The sequence below is a fragment of the Monodelphis domestica genome, chromosome 3, assembly GCF_027887165.1.
Source record: "Monodelphis domestica isolate mMonDom1 chromosome 3, mMonDom1.pri, whole genome shotgun sequence".
Lineage (NCBI taxonomy): Eukaryota > Metazoa > Chordata > Mammalia > Didelphimorphia > Didelphidae > Monodelphis > Monodelphis domestica.
In genome coordinates this window covers 146,965,625-146,981,517 of record NC_077229.1, presented here as the reverse complement: position 1 = coordinate 146,981,517, position 15,893 = coordinate 146,965,625, and the positions used below count along the sequence as shown (strand labels likewise).

The 15,893-nt window shown below is 40.3% G+C and overlaps 1 long non-coding RNA gene across 2 annotated transcripts in view; it reads left to right on the top strand.

The window, feature by feature from the left end:
* The window catches only part of LOC103104384 (uncharacterized), a 66,288-nt gene that overhangs the window by 5,922 nt on the left and 44,473 nt on the right, over window positions 1-15,893 (top strand). For both annotated transcript variants that reach the window (XR_008917522.1, XR_008917523.1), the window contains exon 2: window positions 3,253-3,373. This is a non-coding gene — a long non-coding RNA (uncharacterized LOC103104384). The remainder of the gene's footprint in view (window positions 1-3,252; window positions 3,374-15,893) is intronic.

Below are 15,893 nucleotides of genomic sequence, written 5' to 3'. Positions count from 1 at the left end.
TGATACTCATCATTATAACAGGTAGCATTGATATTGCATGCTATTACTATAATTATAGCACAGTGGCATAAGGAGCCAGGAGGTGCCACAGAAGACTTCAAAGCTGGCCTCAGAAACTATCTCTGGGACTCTGGGCAACTCTGTTTTCCTGAGTTTTGTCACCCATAAAATGGAGATAATAATAACACCTACCTTCCAAGGCTCAAATGAGAAAACATTTGTAAAGCGCTTGGCCTAGGAGAGGTGCTCCATAAATGCTAGCTATTATGTTGGTGATGATGTTCAGGCTTTCACAGTACTTTACACATGCTTTCTCAAGCAGGTGTCCTTGCTTTCTTGTGCATGACAATGTCACCAGTTGGGGTTCATATCCCAAAAAGCTTATGGGCACGCTTTGGTGGGGGGGGGTAAGTTCAAAATTTTAAAACAAACAAACAACAGTACAAAGTCCTTTGGAAATATAGAGAAGGGTGAGATCACATCCCTTCCTCTCACAGTGGTAGGCTTGGCAATTTCATGAAGTCATTTTGGAGGTGATATTTATTGAGGCACCATAAATCAGTACATGATGCCATACTGTAGTAGAGGACAGCACTTAGAAAAAGGACCAGGAATAAGCTTGAAAGGCCCAAATCCCTTCTTAACTATTTACTTTTGTGACTCTGGGAGAGTGTAAGTTTGAATCATAGAAGACCAGTTCAGCAAGAACTATGATATGTATAGGTCAGGGCTGACACATGAAATGAGGTACTTGTAGTCAGAGGTGTGCTGGTCAACGCTTAACAACTAAATAGCCAAAAGAAAAAGTGCACATGATATTTTTTTGCCTTTTTTTTTTAATTTTGAAAATTTTGGAAAATTTTATTTAATTAATTAATTTTAAATAATTTTCCATGGTTACAAGATTCTTGTTCTTTCCCTCCCCCTACCTCCACCTCCCTCCCATTGCTGACGCACAATTCCACTGGGTTTTACGTGTGCCATTGATCAAGAACTATTTCCATATTATTGATATTACATGACATTTTTCAGTTAAATCTTTACTACTAGCATTTTCTCTATCGCTATCAGTCTAGACAATCAAACAACAATCTAGTGCTAATTTGTAATATTGATTTCTGAGGCTTATGTCTCTGAATATTTAACAATCAGCTCTCTTGAACTATTTTCAAGCTGGCTTCAGCACACTTCTGCTTTTAGCCCTTCTGTCAGTTAATAAAAGATTTACTTAGAGAGAAGCTCAAGTTTCCAACAGTAAGGGGAAAACCTAGAAAAGACCCTACAAAATGGCTATGGAAACCTTCCAGCCTCCCTGCTCATGTGCATGGCTGCTTCAAGGAGGTAAATTTGGGTGATGCCTTTTATTCAGACCACCCATCTAGATGAAATTCATCAAGTTCTCTAGGCAGTTACAGATGAAGGAGGTCATCTGGCCAGATTCAAACCATCATCTGGTTAAAGAAGTGTAACATAATTCCACTGGCCAAGGTCAGACATTAGTCACTCCTGTAGTTGGATCCCTGAGAGACCCTTTAGGCCTTCTTTCTTTTGTATAAAATCTTGTGCTAATTCCTTGTCTCCAACAACTTTCTATGAGATTATTACACTTTCCTGTCTCAGGTGTTCCTTTTCTGTTTAAATTTCTCTTTTTCCAAGAATAAGCTTTTCTCAGATCTTGGTTTCCCAGTCAAGCTAGAGAAGGCCATATAGCTTACTTCTGGGCTCCTGGCCCTCCCTAACTTTCACTTTGTATGTGGCCAGCTAGGAAGGGCTTCATCTGAAGCCTCAAGTCATAGGTTTGGCAGTACTCCCCTCACCCTTTGGGAACAAGTCTTATTAGAAAACAAGAAAACCCATCAAACTCTTTTCTTCCTCACACTTTTCTATGTAGACTCTGGGTAGCATAAAAACCCTGCCCATAATGTTGGAGTCACTCCATGTTTGTCCTGCTTGCAATCCCAGTTGTTCATTGACCAGATCCATCATGTTTCTAGAAGTTGGGCATCTGGGATCCAGGATCTTGGGTGATACATGGACTGCCATTTCAAGGTTTTCATGGAACTGCACTCACTTCATTGTAAAGTAATGATTAACAATTGTTGCTATTTAATACCTGCAATAAATCACCTGTCACTCCACAATTATAAGTCTTTCATGTAGGGTCACTCCAAGCATTGCTTGATTTGAACTGAAGTTCTGATTGGCTTGTCTGTCAGACAATCATGGCCTCAAGACAAGAGTTTCTGGTCTTAAGAAAATCTACATCCTAAGGCTACATGAAGGACACACAGAAACATTTGTTTTCTTGATCTATTCTGTTTTTTTTTTTTAACTAATATTGCATGTAGACATGAGTTGATTATAAGTTGTTTGGAGGAAGTTGGGTCTACGGTGAAGCCATAAGAAATGGAAGGAGGCTACTTGACATATACAAAAATAGTTTATTTCTTCACTTAAGAATAAGATGGAAGGACTAGAGTAGAAATTCTTAACCTGGGGTTGGTGAGTTTTAAAAAAATATATTTTGATAGCTGTATTTTAACACAATTTGTTTCCTCTGTAATAATGTATTTTATTTTGTATATGTAAAAATATTTCTGAGAGGCACTCTGTAGTCTTTGCTAAATTGACAAAAGGATCCATGACACAAAGAAGGTTAAGAACTCTTGGCTAGTGTTCAGTATGGGGGAGGAAATCTGACAAAAGGCTCCTCTATCAGAGACATTCTAAGTAATAATATTCAATAGGTATTTGAAATCTTATCAGGAAACTGAGTTTATGGAATGAGGATAACATACAGGGTATTGAATTGTACTGAACATAGACTTATGTATAGTTCCTTCTCAGTGATAGAATCATCTTAAATAAGTGGCATACCCTAGAGAGCCTGGAACTTCTATCCATCTAAGATAAATTTTACAACATAAAAGTCCAGCCATTCAAGAACCTCATTTATATTTGGTTTTGAAAAAGCTGCAAGAGATGAGAAAAAATAAACTATTTGGGGTATTTGTGTTACTCTGACACTTTTGATGATTTGTGTTATTTAACTCACTGATAAAGACAAACTGAAGGATGAATCGAGTAGAGAACCTATCTAAAACCATTTGTTGCCTCAAAATGGATTCAGCTGCAGCCTGAGATGCATTGTTTGACCATAACAGTATTTAATCCCTAGCTGTCATCTGCAACCATATTGATGGATAGGTGCTGTCACACTAACCTTGACAAGCTTGCTGTATTTATTTTCAGGGGTGTGTAGCTTCCAAGGAGCAATGGATCCAAAATGAGCTCAGCTTAGCTCCATCAATCAACTTCACAACTCAAACCCTGGACACATCAGACATTCCTGTAGCAACTGCTCCAATAGCAGGTCAGTGACAAGTTGGCCCAAGTTTGCAGCTGATGTAAACCTTGACTATTCCAAGTCACTCCCATCTGTTTTTTTTTAAGTTAACAAGCCTTCATTAAGCACCTGCTATGTGACAGGCACCATGCTAAGTGCTAAGAACATAAATACAAGCAGAAAGAAAGATGATCTGTCCTCTCAAGGACCTTACGTCCTAATGGGTGAAGACAGCACCCAGAAGGAAGCTGATTGGGGTAGGGAGTGGAGGATGCCAAAGAAGATACCTCTTCTGGGGCACAGTAGAGAAAGCCTAGACAGTCAGGAGAGGAGCCCAGAGATGAAAGAGGATATGAGCATCAGTCAGCAGAGGGGTCTTCAGGGGTGGCGTGTACTTCCAGTGTGACAAGTCCAGGGGGAGAGTGAACTTCCAAAGGGAGAAAGCTGCTGCGTTTGCCAGCGAGGGGAAGGCAAGGCAAGGGTCTTGGCAACTTCCAGCACCAGGGCAGGCCGTCCTGACATTTCAGAACTTGAAAGGCTATGAGTGATCAACTAGTCCAACCCCCTCCTTTGACAGTGAGGCAGTTGAAGCCCAGAGTACGGTTGCCACTCCACTCTACCATGGTTAGAACTTACCTGGAGTATTATGTTCAGTTTTGGTTACCACCATTTAAGGACTTTAATAAGCTGGAGTATTTGGAGAAAGGCAACCAGAACGAATAAGTGCTCTGAGTCCATATCAGAGGACTTGTTGAAGGACATGGGGAAAAGAACACTCAGTCGGATGTGGCCATCCTCTTCAAATAACTGAAGGGCTATTATGTAGGGAAGGGATTAGACTACATTCATTTGGCCCAAGAGAGCAGAACATGCAAAGGTCTCACTGGCCAGGCCCCTGGTACAAGAAAAACTGCAGGTATGAGATAACAGTTGATATTTTCTAGCACTTTGCAGCCTCAGAACACCTTATTTGATTTTTTTTTTTAATCTTGCCTTCTTTCTTAGAACTGACTCTGAGACAGAAGAGCAATAAAGGCTAGGCAATTGGGGTCAAGTGACATTCCCAGGGTCACATAGGAAGTCTCTGAAGCCACATTTGAATCCATGTCCTTCTGATTCTAGGCCTGGCACTCTATCTATCCACTGTGCTACCTACCTGCCCCTACCTTGTCTGATCTTATCAACCTTATCTTATCCCCATAGGGAGAAATAGTGCAAAAATCACTATTTCTAGTCAACATATAAAGAAAGGAAAATTCAAAAAAATTTTGGTAACAAGTCTGAGGGTTATAGGACCCTACATTTAGGGGATATTAGAGATCATTAGTCTAGTCCCCTCATTTTTCTGATAAAGATGCTGAGAGACCCAGAGAGAAGTGCTTTCACCAAGATGGCCAATAAGGAGTAGGAAAGCTGTTGTGTGAGACCAGACCTTGCCAACAGAAGAGTCACACTGTGACCTTGGCTCTTCTGCTCTGGGTATAGCCAATGCTCAGATGACCTATGTAAGTTTTTCAGTTTCTCCAGCAACCGCTCCATGCTTAGATTTTCTGTTAAAGCTTTGTGCACTTTCATAGATTGGATCTTCCAATAGTTTATCCAGAGGACACAGCTTTCAGCTGGCTCTTTGTTTTTCTTCTCTGTGGCTTATACGGCACTGTTGAACTTATCATTAAATATCATTATGATCAATACATCATTTCCTTTCTCTCATCTGGGGCAGAGGGCAGGGATAAGTTTATTTTGTTCCTTTATTTCTAATGCCTGGCACAGTGGAAGAAGTTTAAGCCCACTGCTCAGTCTCATGGACCCTTCTAGATTCCACTGTCGCTCATTATTTTCCTTCTTCCGATCTATGTTTCAGTCCCCAGGGAAGAATTATTGGGTAGCACAGCTGAATGGCACAGAAGTGCCTTGGCATATGTATTTCCCTTTATAACAGGATTAAAAGGGAGGGGAAAATCCGGGGTGTCTTAGAAAATAAATTGCTGAGGGGCAGCTAGGTGGGTCAGTGGATAGAGAATCAGACCTAGAAGCAGGAGGTCCTGGGCTCAAATCTGTCAAAATATTTGTTTTTTAAAACTCCTGGCCCCCAAGTTAAAAATCCCTGCCCTGGGCTAATAGAAGACATATTTCTATGAGCCAAATTCAAGAGGAAGTAAGGAGAGAGAAATGCTTGCCAACATAGATCATACAGGTGCTAGTGGATCCTTTATAGGAATATATCTGAGCCTTCCCTCTTACCTATTTAAACTTTGAGTAGTTTATTTTGAAAACTCATCATTCATAATTGATATTACATGTAAGAGTTGGAATCTTGGATTTTTCTGCTTTCTTTTCTCTAATGTGTAGTGATTTGGAACATTTTTTTTAAACCCTTACCTTCCTTCTTAGAATCAATACTATGTATTGGTTCCAAGGCAGAAGAGTGGTAAGGACTAGGCAATGGGGGTTAAGTGACTTACCCAGGGTCACACAGCTGGGAAGTGTCTGAAGCCAGATTTGAACCTAGGACCTCTCATCTCTAGGCCTGGCTCTCAATCCACTGAGCTACCCAGCTGACCCCTGGAGCATTTTTTTTATATGGCTATAGTCTAGTTTTCTTCCCTAAAGAAATTCTGTTCATATCTGTAGATCATTTATTAATTGGGGCATGGCTCTTTTTTCTCAGAATCAAATCAAATATTAGATATTTGATATCTATATCAAGATATCAAATATCAATATATCAAATATTAGAATCAATTTCTCATATCTTGGAAATGAGACCTTTATCAGAGAAACTTTGCTGCAAAAAAAAATTCCCCCTTGTTTCCCTTGTAATCTTAGCTTTATTTGATTTCTTTGTTCAAAACCTTTTAAAATTTTATGCAAACAAAATTGTTTCTTTTATCTTCTGGGACCCTCTGTATTCCTTGTTTGATCATGAACTTTTCTCCCATTCATAGATCTGATATGTTGAATATTTTTTAATGTTTCTCTAATTTGTTTATGATGTGATCTTTTGTCATGCCCATGTGGAGCTTATATTTGTATAAGATGTGAAGTTTTGGAGGCATCTAGATGGATCAGTTGATGGAGGTCCTGGCTCAAAATTTGGTCTCAGACACTTCTTAGCTGTGTGACCCTGGTCAAGTCACAATCCCAATTTCCTAGCCCTTACTGCTCTTTTGCCTTGGAACTGATACTTAGTAAGGTAAGGGTTTATTTAAACAAACAAACAAAAAAAAAACCCAAGATGTGAAGTATTGTCTCTATTTAATTTCTTCTATACTATTGGCTAATTTTCTGAGCAATTTTGTGAGTCCCTCTCTCAATAGTCTTGGTATTTATCAAATACTAAGGTACTAAATACTTTTGTCTACCATCTATCTAATCTGCTCCTTGTAAATCTTGAAATTTTTCAGACTTGTGAATGTTAAAAATTTCCACATTGGGGAATTCTCCATTGGAACAATTCCCAACTGGGAACATTCCCCATTTTGACAGTGAGAACTCTACTTGGATCAGAAATGGGAGGACCTCTGCTCCACCCATACTTGGGACTGCTTTGGGGGAGAGAACTCCTTGCTAAACAATGAAAGTACTTTAACCCATACTTATAATGAGGCAAAAAGTTCTTTAAGCCATGCCTATTTTTAGAATTAATACAAAGGGATGCTAAGTACCTATTAAAGGTCAGGCAACTTGTAAACTTGCCAGGAGCAAAGAGGTGAAAACTTATTCAGAAGTTTTTTCTGGTTCAAACTTACTAAAGGGATTAGTTGACCCAGCAGTGTTTTTTTTGATACAAATTTACTAAAGGGATCGGTAGACCCAGCAGTGTTTTTAGAATGGGTTGTCCTTTGGAAAACGTCTACTGTGATTGGTAGATGTAAAGACTTAGGGGAGGTGACATAGGAGAAAACCCCCTATATAAGAAAAAGCAGAATCCTTTTGAAGATATCTCTTGAGAGAGGTCTCTGGAGAAGGGAAGCTCTTGGAGGACAATCTCTAAGGAGGTCTCACTGGAGTTCCTCTGAGGGGACTCTGTCCCTCTGGAGGCTCTGGAGAGAGGCCCTTTGAAACAGTCTCTGGCTGGAAGGCTCTTTGAGGAGGACTCTGGCTGGAACTCTCCCTGAGGAGACTCTGTCACTAGAATCCTTGCTTAGACAGACCTTGTGGTGAGTGATAAAAGACTGACTGACTGATCTCTCTCTCTTAAGACTCAGGTCTAGGCCATGTTGGCTTAAGGCCCTTCATACTTATTTCCTTTTTCTCTCTTTTCTTTAATTCCTCATTGTATTATTAATTAAATTCTCTATAAAACCCAGTTGACTTGGGTATATTCATAATTGGGAATATTTCCCTGGCGACCACCTTATATTTGATTTAAAACCAAGACACTGTAGTGAAACATATTTTCTGCAGTCACAATTTACTCACCCACTCTTATATCTATCTTCACTAATTTTAATCACTACAGTTTAAGGTCTTCAACCATTTTAATTATTACAGTTTATGGCTCCCACTCTTTTAAATGCCACATCCTCTGCTAATTGACCTCTGCCAAATTTTTTAATAATTATTGTTTTGTAACATAGTTTAAAATCTGACACTGCTAGGCTCCCTTCTTCTCTAATTTTAAAATTATTTCCCTTGAGATATTTCAACCTTTCTCCCTTTATATTTATGCTATCTCTTATCCGGGCCTGCCAGATAGCAATGATGGGGTCCAGGAAGCAGCCACCTAAAAAGAGACCATAGGGGGAGAGAGGGGGAGACCAAGCACGTAATAGAGAGACAGAGTCAATCTGGTAGTGTCAAGGCTCCGTTTATTGCAGGTGCAAGGCAGAATATATATGCTTGAGGTAAAAGGGGGGTGGTGGTGGTGATTAAAGACTGCTTGTACCAGGAGGGAACATGAAGAATGGTTACTGTTATGTTTTGTGGCTGTTGGTCTTGGCGACGCCTGGGAGGTAACTTGTTTGTTCAGTTTCCCTAAGATCTTAAATCTTGTTTCAGGTCAAGTTGTCCCCGAATATGGTCTCTGACAGCTATCCATTACAGAAATAGGACAAATTGAGGGTACAAATAAGACATGTATAGATACACATACATATATGCATGTATATGTACCAGTATATATATCCATTGAGGAATTTGTTTTGCTTGACAATGTCTTTTAGCTATAAGAAAAAAAAATTTTACAGTGAGTTGAGCATGAGAGGGAAATAAAATTAATTTTTTTTTTTAAATAGAGAGGTGCTAACATGATAGCAAAGGAGGGTAATGAATGCTGGAGGGGATGTGGCAAAGTAAGGACATTGATTCATTGCTAGTGGAGTTGTGAACTGATCCAGCCATTCTGGAGGGCAATTTGGAACTATGCCCAAAGGGCGATAAAAGAATGTCTGCCCTTTGATCCAGCCATGGCACTGCTGGGTTTGTACCCCAAAGAGATAATGGACAAAAAGACTTGTACAGGAATATTCATAGCTGCACTCTTTGTGGTGGCCAGGGATTGGAAAACGAGGGGATGCCCTTCAGTTGGGGAATGGCTAAACAAGTTGTGGTATATGTTGGTGATGGAATACTATTGTGCAAAAGGGACTGATAAAGTGGAGGAATTCCATGGAGACTGGAACGACCTCCAGGAAGTGATGCAGAGCGAGAGGAGCAGAACCAGGAGAACATTGTACACAGAGACTAGTGCACTGTGGTATAATCGAACGTAATGGACTTTTCCATTAGTAGCGGTGTAATGTCCCTGAACAATCTGCAGGGATCTAGGAGAAAAAACACTATTCATAAGCAGAGGACAAACTGTGGGAGTAGAAACACCGAGGAAAAGCAACTGCCCAACTACAGTGGTTGAGGGGACATGACAGAGGAGAGACTCTAAACGAACACTCTAATGCAAATACTAACAACATAACAATGGGTTTGGATCGGGAACACATGTGATGCCCAGTGGAATTGTGCGTCAACTATGGTGGGTGGGGGCGGAGGAAAAGAAAATGATCTTTGTCTTTAATGAATAATGCTTGGAAATGATCAAATAAAATATTATTTAAAAAAAATAAAAAAATTTTTTAAAAAATAGAGAGGTGGTTGATGGGTACTATTGATATGGAATTTTCCACACTCTTTCAGTTAAGGGCATTGAATTATGATTTTTACTTAACTATTTTGCTTTGTTACAAGAGGCCTCTCAGGGAGTGGGAGCAGTCTGTAAATGTTTACAATGTAAAAACAAAACAAATCAATATTTTTTTTAATTAGAAAGAACATTAAATCTGAAAGTTGGGAGTTATTTTCCTGACTCTGCAATTATCTAACTCACTTTAATATATATCTACTAAATGCCTCCAATGTTCAAGGTTCTATGTTAGGTTGTAGAGATACAAATATGAAAAACAACTCAATTCTTTCCCCTAGTAAATTTATAATTTAATATGGGGGACCTGACCATTACATGGATAAATGTGATGCAAGAAAGAATGAATAAAAGTAAAGGAAAGCATCAAAGTACTCTACATTCTGTTTAAACATATGTCCTGATACTCCCTCAAAACCTTAAATTTGCCAATTTCCTATGGCCTGCTTTGACTTTGTCATCATCCACAAGTAATTCCATGTTCATGAACTCTAAAATTCCTTTATCTAATCATTGTCATTCTACCTCTCCCTCTGCTTTGCAGTCCTAACCTTATTATTCTTATTCATCCCAACCTGCAATTCCAGCACCCTTCAGTTCTTTTCCAGACCATCACCCCTGAACTGACTATATATTCACTTCTCTTCTCCATCTTTGGTTCCTTTGGTGACACTCAAATCTATTGCTTCCTTATCCTATTGTATGACTTGCCCTGACAAGCCTTAACCTTGAATTACTACTACTTTCTGCTTCTTTTACTCATGTCTGCTAGTGAATGAAAATCATGGAGAAAATCATGAAACCATGATTGCTGACTAGACCCATTACAAATTCATACCACATAATTTCAAACGGACTTTTACTGCAGAAGGGCAATCTTTTTACAACTCCTTAATCAATTCACTATCCCACTCACCACAATGGCGCATCTAAACCTTTTCATACCTCCTTAAGTCTCATATCTCCCTGTCCTCTGCTCAGAACCTTGTTCTGTATTTTACCAAAAACTTTGAGGCCATTCCCCTCTTCTCCCTTTCTCGTCATCTTCTATCCCTAAGGTGCTTTCCACCACTATCTCCTTCTTTACCTTCTCTTGCATGTAGAATTGATTCTTTGCCTCCCTAAATAAATTTCATTATATGTACAAGTGATCCTAGGTCACTGTTGGCAAAGATTTTCAAGTTCAGGTGTCCAAATTGCAACTTCAAGCTACCTGTGAGCCTCCCCATTACCCCAGAGAGGGGAGGGAGTGCTCACTTTGGGCAGCTGGACAGAGGGGTGAGGTATGAAAGAAATGTCCTTGGATGCTGGGAAGAGGAGAAACAGAGTAGCTCTTGTGCCAGCCCGGCACACGTGTCAATACTTCACCAATGCAGTCCTAGGTCATTCTTTCTGTTCTGACAGATTGCCCCCATATCATCCCTACTATCTGACTAGTATTGTCTCTGCTGTAACCTCATTGTTTCTTTTGCCTACAAACATGTTCATGTTTTCCATGTCTTCAAAATACTCTTACTTGATCTGTCCATCCTTAGGGAGATGCTTTCTTCCCTTTTGTGGCTAAATTTCTTGAGAAGGTCCCCATGATTGATGCTAGCTCTTCCTTTCCTCTCTAAGTATATATTTTTTTATTTTTTCAGTTACATGTAAAAGCCAGTTTTGACAACTGGTTTTTGAAATTTTAAAGTTCAGATTTTTTCCCTCCCTCCCTTCTCTGCCTCCCCAGGTAATAAATAAACTGATATCCATTACTTTCATGTAATGCATATTTCCATATTGCTTATTGCTCATGTCATGACAGAAGACATATCACACATACAATAGATATCTCATGAGGAAATATAGGCTTTCCTCTCTTTTTTAAAGCAGTCTAGCTCTGATCTTATTATTCAACTGAAATTGTTTTCTCCAAAGTTACCAGTGATCTCTTAATTGCTAAATCTAATGGCCTTTTCTCAATCCTCATCCTTTTTCATCTCTCTGCTGCCTTTGATACTATCAATCCCTTTATTTTCCTTGATATTCTCTTTTATTTGGTGCTGCTCTCCAGGTTCTCCTCCTACCTATTGCACCATTCCTTCTCAGACACCTTTGCTCAATCTTCATCTAGGTCATGGCCACTAATAATCATGGGCATTTCCCAAAACTCCGTCCTGGGCCCTCTGTTCTCTCTGTACTCTTTCACTCATCAACATTCATGGAATTGATTATTTCTCTATGTAGATGATTCTCAAATCTAATTATCTAGCCCTAAACTCTCTTCTAACCTCCAGTCTTGCATCTCCAACTACGTATTGGATGTCCCATAGGCATGTTAAACTCACTGTACCTCATTATCTTTCCCTAACTTCCCTACTACTGTTAGGAGTACCACCTCCCCCCGGTTCCCAGGATTACAACCTCAACTCTCTAGTCACCCTCCCCCAACCAATTTCTAATCTGTTGCCAAGTCCAGTAGACTATAGCTTTGTAACATCTCTTAAATGCATCCCCTTCTCTCCTCTGGCACCACCACCCTAGTGTAGACCCTGGCCACCTCACCTCGCTATCTCACTTGGACTATCCCAGTAGCCTTCCAGTTGATCTCTTGGCCTTAAGTCACCTTCTATTCCAGTCCATTCTCCACTCAGCTGTCAAATTGATATTCATAAAGTACAGTTATGACCACATCCTCCCTCTGTTCAATAGACTCTAATGGCCCCCATCATTGCCAGAATCAAATATAAGATCCTCTATTTGGAATCCAAGGCCTGTCTTAACTGGGCCCTTTCCTACCTTTCCAGCCTTTTTATACTTTACTTTTCCTTGACACTCTCTGCAATCCAGTGACACTGGCCTCTTGCCGTTCCTTATACACGATACTCCTGACCGAACACTTGCCCTGCCGGTCCCTTGTGCCTGGAATTCTCTTTCCCCTCATTCCTGTCGCCTTGCTTTTCTGGCTTCCTTCAAGTCCCACTTAAAATCCCTTCTCACATAAGAAATCTTTGCCAATCTTCTGTTAAATGTTAATGCTTTCCCTCTGTTGTATCCAGTTTATTTTGTATACAAATATACATATGTGTACCTGTTGTTTGTACATAGTTATTTGCATATTATATCCCCATTAGACTGGGAGTTCCTTGAGAGCAAGGGCATTTTTTTGTCTCTTTTTGTATCCCTAGAGCTTAACATAGTGCCTATAAGCTTTTTTTTTTTTCAAACCCTTACCTTCTGACTTAGAATCTATACTCAAGTATTGGCTCCAAGGCAGAAGAGTGGTAAGGGCTAGGCAATGAGGGGTTAAGTGACTTGCCCAGGGTCACACAGCTGGGAAGTGTCTGAGGCCAGATTTGAACCAGGACCTCCCAATTCCAGGTCTGGCTTTCTATCCACTGAGCCACCCAGCTGCCCTTCACATGGGGAGCTCCTAATAAATGTTGATAGATTTATTGATTGGTATGAAGTCCCATCACTTCTGTACTATTGACCTTGCAAAGCCTCGCAAAGGCCTAAAGGAAAGCTGATAGAAACAGAAGGAAATTCAGCCTAGATTGAGGCTCCATTAAAATGTGAATGCTTCTAAATGACTTAGCTACACATATGCTTTTGCTCAAATGGTCATTAACGTACTAAGGCTCTTTGTAGTAACAACCATAATGTATGTAAACATGAAGTAAGGATGTTCCTCTGGTCCAGAGTTTTCTTCTTCACTTCCATGGCTGCATCACAGCCTGTACTTATCTGCACAGTCCATCAGGGTCACAGCTGTGAGAGGGAACAGGTGAGGATGGCCAGATGAAGAGGAACAAAACATGTGGCTGCTTTTCAGAGATCTCAGAGATAATACCGGCAGGATTATTACCTCCCCATTTTAGCCTCTTTCCCCATGGGTTGGCTGAGCCAGAATAGCCAAGAGCTACAGCCATTTCATCTGAAACAGTTTAGAGAACTCCGGGAAGATGTGGCTTTGCCAAGTGACCCTGGGATCCCTCTGCATTAAGTCTGGGCCCTCCTCCACCGACCCCAGGAAGCTTCCAGCTTGTGTCTCCATGTGTTTGCAATTAAAACAGTACTGTGGTAGATGATCTCCTCGCCAAGGTAAAATGGCAGCCTTTTATTTCTTGCTCATGAGTTTTTTCCCATCATACAGAGAGGCAGCAACACGCCTTTATGGGCATCTAGATCGATTGGACTACCTTTCTTTGTTCAAACATTTAGTTTTAATCCTACCATTATAGAGAGAAAGAATTAACCTTCAAATTCATGTAGGAGGGAAAGCAAAGGAACTTGGAGAACCCTGAGTGGTAAAGAAATGACTGAGAGGTTAGCACACTTATTAGGACAAAAGTCTCCTTTTGTCTCAGCAGCAGCCAATAACAATTTTTTAAGACCAGGTGACTTATAGACTGGAAGTATTAGAGGCTCCAGTGATCTCCTTTGATAATAATTGGGTACCTGGTCCCTTCTAGATGCTCTGAGGCTTTGAATACCTCTTTATTTATTAAGATTGCCTGTCAAGGCCCTCAATGGTTATACATCTTTCATGGATTATTATAGGACTTGGCTGAATAGAAACACCAATCAATGAAGCATATTATAGTAGAAAGAGAGACTGAATTTGGAGTCAGGAGACTTGGGTTAAAGAGTTTGACTCTTTTGCCATTCATTATGTGACCAACTTAACTGCATTAAATTTTAATTTCCTTATTTTAAAAGGGGGAAATAATACTTCCTTCACCAACCTCACAGGATACTATAAGGAAATTGCTTTGGAAACCTTGAAGTCCTTTATGGATCAGTTATCAATAACATTCATTTTTTTTTATTTTATTTTTAAATTTTCAAGCATTTTCCCCCTCTCTCACTTCTGCCTCCACTGGAAAATAAAATAAATAAATAAATAAAAGCACAATCCTTGTAACATTCTTTTAGTATCAGTATCTCAGGAATAGCCTGGGCAAGGATATACGTCAATTTGTTCCTCCCTGAGTCAGGGTAGAGACCACCAGCGTTTCCTATGCCCCCAGAGTAGCTCTACCCTGAGCACAGGATGAGCCGGGAGTTTATGTTGCAAGGGCAGGAACAGACACATCGTTGAAGAGATAGAAACAAGCAGAATCCTAGAGAGAACTGCTCTGCAGGTGTGGAATTGTGTAGTGGGACAATTAGATATACAATCAGGGGTATTCAGGTAAATGTTTAACAACCTGGCCCTCTGAGTTAAAAACCAAACCAAACCCATGTACACATACTTTCTGTTTATTCTACATTATTAACACTTGTCTAAGATCATCCAAACAACATTAAATCAAACCTTGATTTGTAGTGGTTTTTGAGGTGTAAATGGCCACCCTGAAAATGTAATCCTCTGCTCCTCTCAGATGCAGGTCAGACTGGCCCTGCACACCCTCACATGTGATGCTTTGGCCAGCTGCAACGCAAGCATGGGGTTCCCCAGATCTGCCTCTGCTTCACAGGGCTCAGGTGAGGCTGAGATTCTTGGGGGAACACCCAGCTCCTAGGGTTCTCCTTCCACCTGGAGAGCTTGGGCAAGTGTCCCCAGAGAGGGAGAGTGTGGCCAGTTTGTCTATTTATGAGATCGCACAAGTCAAGGAAATCCATTGCCAGTTTCAGCTATCATGGCGGACATCACATCAAGCCACCACTGCTCTAAGTTGAAAGTGTGGATGGTGGAGGATTTGACCCTGGATCTGCTACTTTTACTACTCACAATATCTTGGGCCAAGTTATTTCACTTCTCTGTGCCTTACTTTGCTCATCTGTTTTTAGTCAGCATAGAATGAGGCAGCTAAGTGGCATAGTGGAGAGAGTGTCTGGCCTTGAGTGAGAGTGAACTCATTTCCCTGGGTTCAAATCTGGCCTCAGATGCTTTTTAGCTGTGTGACATTCAGTGGGCAAGTCACTTAGCCCTGTTGGCTTCAGTTTCTTCATCTGTAAAATGAGCTGAAGAAGGAAATGGTAAACTACTCCAGGATCTCTGCCAAGAAAACCCCAAATAGAGTCATGAAGAGTTGCACACAACTAGAAATGAGTGAACAACAAGAAAGGGTGAGCCACATGGCATGGCACCCATGTTCTCATTTTGGACTGGCTCAGTCATCCCAATCTGTAGTCTTTCTGGCAGGTCTGGAGGTTTTCTGTGGGTGTTAGGAAGAGGAACAGGTGGTTATGCTGTTACAATTCAACCTCAGGGCCCTAGAGGTAATTCTGATGTGAGATAAATCTATGCCTACATGAATGACTATAGCTAATGATCCCCTTGTGGTGAGCAACATTTTTTTTTGCAACTTTAAACTTTATTAAAACTTCAAATTCTTCTATATAACCAGGGAAAAAACAACCATTTATACAATATTTACACGAAAACCATCATTTACACAAATCAGTAACAATGATGTTATTAAT